Below are 5496 nucleotides of genomic sequence, written 5' to 3'. Positions count from 1 at the left end.
AGTGACGTCAGGGTGAGTGACGTGTATTACCTTACGCCCTCTAGTGACAATACGTAAGGGCAGTTGTTGTAGCGAGATGCACACACACACAGTTACAGTTCGTGTTATGTATGAGTGCTGTGCGCTGGAAGTTGCTGCTCTGTAGGAAGCAGTCGTATGCAACTATCGTAGAATGCGGTCAACACAGATCGTGTGCTTGTCTAACACAGATCGTGAGTTTAAATAGTAAGTGAAGTGAATATAATTACGTGCTCCGGTGTGATTTTTATAGCTACTGGAAGTTAATACTGCAGGAAGTTGGGACGTGTATAATATTGGACTCCAGCCTGTGCACAGGACTGACTGACAGTGTAAAAATCACGTCGTATCTTCTAGAAGATAGGAAGATCAAGGGGAGCATTACCTGTAAGAGAAGGTTTTTTCTTTTTATCCACGACGACGAACGGAAACCACGTTTGCGGAAATTGAGGTAAGATACTCACGTACTTTATTTAGTTTTTTTTTTTTTTTCTTTTTGTAAAATTTCCAACATACTGGTTATGGGCCCAGTGTGCTTAATAAGGCCCAGTGTGCTTACTGAAATTTTCCGAAACTGCTGTGTCTGGTTTTAAGTGCTTGAATAGTGCGACGAATAGCTTACGCATTATTTTAGGCGTGCTAGTGACATATGCATATTCTAAGTGAAGTGCAACTGTTGTGGTGTGAAGTGCAAATAGATTTATTGCATTTTATGTTTCCTAGTAGTAAAAGTCGAGACGCTTGTATTCAAATACACCTAGTAGGTTAGTTGGTCTGTGTCAGTTTTTTTTTTCTTTCTTTCTTTCTTTAAACACGAAGATGGATTTGTTAAAGAATATAAAGCCGTTATCGTGTGAGAAAGAGTGGCCCATATGGAAAAGAAAAATTAGGGACTTATTAGAATACCATGAAGGGACACTAGAAGTTATCGATGGCAAGTTGCGAAAACCGGAACCGTTAGAAGATTCCGCTTCAGAAGCTCAAAAGAAGAAATATAGAGCAGAGGCTGACGTTTACCGGAAAGCTAATAGTTATGCCAAGTCGATGATAACTAGTGCAGTAACGGATGAAGTCTACCAGAAGATAATGGACAAAGATACGGCTGAAGAAATGTGGTTAGCTTTAAAGAAGCTATTTGAGGCAAGTTCCACAGATCAGTTGTTCAAGATTTGTATGGACTTTTTCGCCTTTTCTTGGAGTGAAAGTGAAGATGTTTCCACACACATAGCTAAATTGAACAGTTTGTGGATGGAACTCAACAGTGGATTGAAGGACAAAGGACATACTGAATTACCGGATCTTTTGTTGATCTGTAAAGTGTTACACATCTTACCCAGTACTTTTGAAACTTTCAAATCAAGTTGGATGTTGCTGACCAAGGAAGTACAACGTACGTTTGACGAATTAACTACACAGTTGTGTATGTTCGAAAGAAACTTTGTACAGCGGTCACCAGTAGGCAAGTACAAGGGTGCGTCTTCAGAGCAAGAAGCATTAGTAGTGAATCAGCCGAAGCAATTACAGAAGAAGGTGAAGAAGGACGATATCTGTAATTACTGCAGACGAAGAGGGCATTGGGTTCGAACGTGCAAAAAGTGGATTGCAGATGGGAAACCGCCTAAGAATGAGAAGAAGAATCAGAAATCTAGTGAAACCAAGTTGACAATTGTCTATTCTGCGAACGAAGAATGTTCTACAGATGAAAATGGACCTTTCGTTTGGTGGATTGACAATGGTGCAACGAAGCATGTAACACACACACCCGATTTCTTCCTCAATTATCAGAAGTTTGAGAACCCGAGTAGTATTTCAGCAGCAGGTAAAGAGAAGCTGCTTGCATTAGGGAAAGGTGACGTCAAAGTGCTTTCAATAGTGAAAGGCAAGAAAGTTGACTTAATCCTTACGGATGTGTGGTACGTTCCGAATCTTACGAAAAATCTGTTCTCAGTTTTGGCCGCACAGGATAGGAATAGGAATAGTAAATTTACGTCCTCTACCACAGAGTGTTTGTTAGAAGTGGACGGAGTTGCTATCGTTCATGGCAAAAGAAAAGTACAAGGGGCATTGTTCAAAGCGCAGTTTGAACCAGTACCCTCAAGTAATTGTGAAGAAGTGAATGTTGTGATGTCTGATAAAGCTCTTTTACAATTGTACCATAGCAGATGGGGACATCAGGACAAGCAACATATCAAAGATTTAATGAAGAAAGAGCTGAATATTTCTGTGAAAGATGAAAATGTTCTCTGTGACTCTTGTGTTTACGGAAAAGCGCACAGACTACCGTTTAGTAGTAGAAAACCTTCATCTTCAGTGGGACAATTATTATCAGCAGATGTCTGTGGTCCCTTTAGTGAATCGTTTCAGAAGTACAAGTACTTAGCTATATTCAGAGACGATTATTCAAAGTACAGGTTTGGTGTTTTTCTACATCAAAAATCAGAAGTGAAAGACGCGTTGAAACAGGTGTTAGCCAGTGCCAAGGCAGAAGGACATACCATTAGAGAGTTTCTTAGCGACAACGGAGGAGAATTCGATAATGCCGAAGTACGGAAAATACTCAAGGAGTATGGCATCCATCAACGGTTCACAGCGCCTTATACACCGGAACAAAATGGGGGCAGTGAGCGTGAGAATAGAACCATTGTGGAAATGGCAAGAACATTCCTTTACTCGAACCAAGAAGTGCAATTTCCGCAAGAGATGTGGGCAGAAATGGCCTCAACAGCGATCTACATTCTTAACAGGACCGGAAAATCTTCACAAAAAGGTGTCAGTCCATATGAACTTTGGAAGAAGAAGAGACCAAGGATTAAGCATATGAGACAGATCGGTTGCAAGTGTTATGTGCACATTCCAGTACAAAAAAGAAGAAAGATGGACAGGAAAGCCAAGCAAGGATATCTCATTGGTTACAATGGAGATGAAGCATATCGAGTCTGGATTAAAGAAGAAAGAAGAGTTATTATCTCCAGAGACGTCATTTTCAAAGAGAGTACACTTGAAGAAACGTCTCGAGAAGAAGTGCAACTACGAACAAGGGACGTTCAGAGTAGAGAACCGGAAGAGATCTCAAAACCTATAGTCAAGCAAGAATCGGCAAAAATGAAAGATGATAAACCGCTAGTGTTTCCCAAGCCGAGTACGGAAGAGAAACTTAATGGTCAGGGCATAGTGTTGCGAGACCGAGCGACTCTGAAGAAACCTGCAAAATACGACGATTATGTGATGGCAGTAGAAGAGTTAGTTAATGACTTAGACAGTCCCAGTTCCTATGACGAAGCCATTCAAAGCAAAGAAAGTTTTGAATGGAAGAAGGCAATGGACAAGGAAATGGAGTCGTTGCGCGAGAATGAGACATGGGAACTATGTGATTTACCGCAAGGAAAAAAGGCAATTCCATGTAAATGGGTGTACAAGGTTAAGAATAACCCAGATGGTAGCATTGAGAAATACAAAGCGAGACTAGTGGCGAAAGGTTTTAGTCAGAAGAAAGACATCGACTACAAGCAGACTTTCAGTCCAGTGGCAAAACTTGGTACAATAAGAGCCATGTTGAGTGTAGCAGCGAATGAGGGACTACATCTACTTCAATTTGACGTATCCACAGCTTTTCTCTATGGAAATCTAGAAGAAGAAATATATATAAAGCAGCCAGAAGGGTACCAAGATGGCTCAGAAAAGGTGTGCAAACTTAAGAGAAGTCTGTACGGATTGAAGCAAGCACCCCGTTGTTGGAACAGACGATTTGGTGATTTCTTGTTTAATCAGGGTTTTAAGAAAAGTGATGCTGATCCATGCCTTTTTATTCGGGAAAGAGATACGGATAAAATTCTCTTAATTCTTTATGTGGATGACGGCCTGGTCGCATTTAGTAATAAAGAAAAAGTTAATGAATTCCTAGCGACGCTGAAAAGCGAATTCAAGATAACTGTTCAAGAAGAGGCTCACTACTTCCTGGGATTGGAAATAGAGAGGCGTGACAATGGCGATATCAAAATACATCAGACAGCATACACCAAAAGACTGCTTCACAAGTTCCATTTTGATGCGTGTAGAGCAGTAACAACACCTGTTATTAAAATGAAAACATCTGAAGAAGAAAAGGTAAACAAAGACTATCCTTATCGCAAGGCAGTGGGTTGTTTGATGTATCTCATGCTAGGTACGAGACCAGATATTGCTTACAGTGTGAGTGTGCTTTCAAGAACGCTTGAACATCCTACAGACACTGATGTCATGAGACTAAAACGTGTATTTAGATACATAAGAGGTACTGTTGGGCTAGGAATTGTTTATCAGCATAACAAGAATACAGGTATTCTTGAATGCTTCAGTGATGCTGACTTTGCTGGTTGTGAGAAAACAGGGAAGTCAACCACGGGAGTTCTTGTGCTGTATTCTGGAGGAAGTATAAGTTGGTTGAGTCAACGTCAAAGTATGGTAACGACCTCAACCACAGAAGCTGAATTAGTAGCAGCTACAGAGGCGGCGAAGGAAGTCATCTGGCTAAAACGGCTTTTCCAAGAGCTTACACAGCTGGAAAAGATGCCCGTCATTCAAGTCGATAACAGCGCAGCGGTGAGACTTGCAGAGAACCCGGAATTCCACAAGAGGACCAAACATATTCAGACCAAGCAGTTCTTTATTCGCGAAAAGGTGACTCAAGAAGAATTAGGGGTGAACCAGATCTCAACACAAGAACAGCTGGCAGATTTGCTGACAAAGCCTATCATGAGAAATAGGTTAGCATTACTTTGTAACAAGATAGGCCTTGTAAATTAGAACATAGTTAGTTGTACATTAATTGTATATATATGTAAGTAACTTTGATATTATCCATGTATCATAATATTGACGAAAACTTGTCAACAAGGGAAAGTGTTGCACATACAGATCTTTTTTTTATGTGCTTTTGTTTATCAAGTTTTCGTTTAGTGACGTCAGGGTGAGTGACGTGTATTACCTTACGCCCTCTAGTGACAATACGTAAGGGCAGTTGTTGTAGCGAGATGCACACACACACAGTTACAGTTCGTGTTATGTATGAGTGCTGTGCGCTGGAAGTTGCTGCTCTGTAGGAAGCAGTCGTATGCAACTATCGTAGAATGCGGTCAACACAGATCGTGTGCTTGTCTAACACAGATCGTGAGTTTAAATAGTAAGTGAAGTGAATATAATTACGTGCTCCGGTGTGATTTTTATAGCTACTGGAAGTTAATACTGCAGGAAGTTGGGACGTGTATAATATTGGACTCCAGCCTGTGCACAGGACTGACTGACAGTGTAAAAATCACGTCGTATCTTCTAGAAGATAGGAAGATCAAGGGGAGCATTACCTGTAAGAGAAGGTTTTTTCTTTTTATCCACGACGACGAACGGAAACCACGTTTGCGGAAATTGAGGTAAGATACTCACGTACTTTATTTAGTTTTTTTTTTTTTTTTCTTTTTGTAAAATTTCCAACAATGTCGTCCTTGT

The sequence above is a fragment of the Thermobia domestica genome, chromosome 8, assembly GCF_964235325.1.
Source record: "Thermobia domestica chromosome 8, izTheDome1.hap1.1, whole genome shotgun sequence".
Taxonomy (NCBI): domain Eukaryota; kingdom Metazoa; phylum Arthropoda; class Insecta; order Zygentoma; family Lepismatidae; genus Thermobia; species Thermobia domestica.
This window is presented reverse-complemented; position numbering follows the sequence as displayed.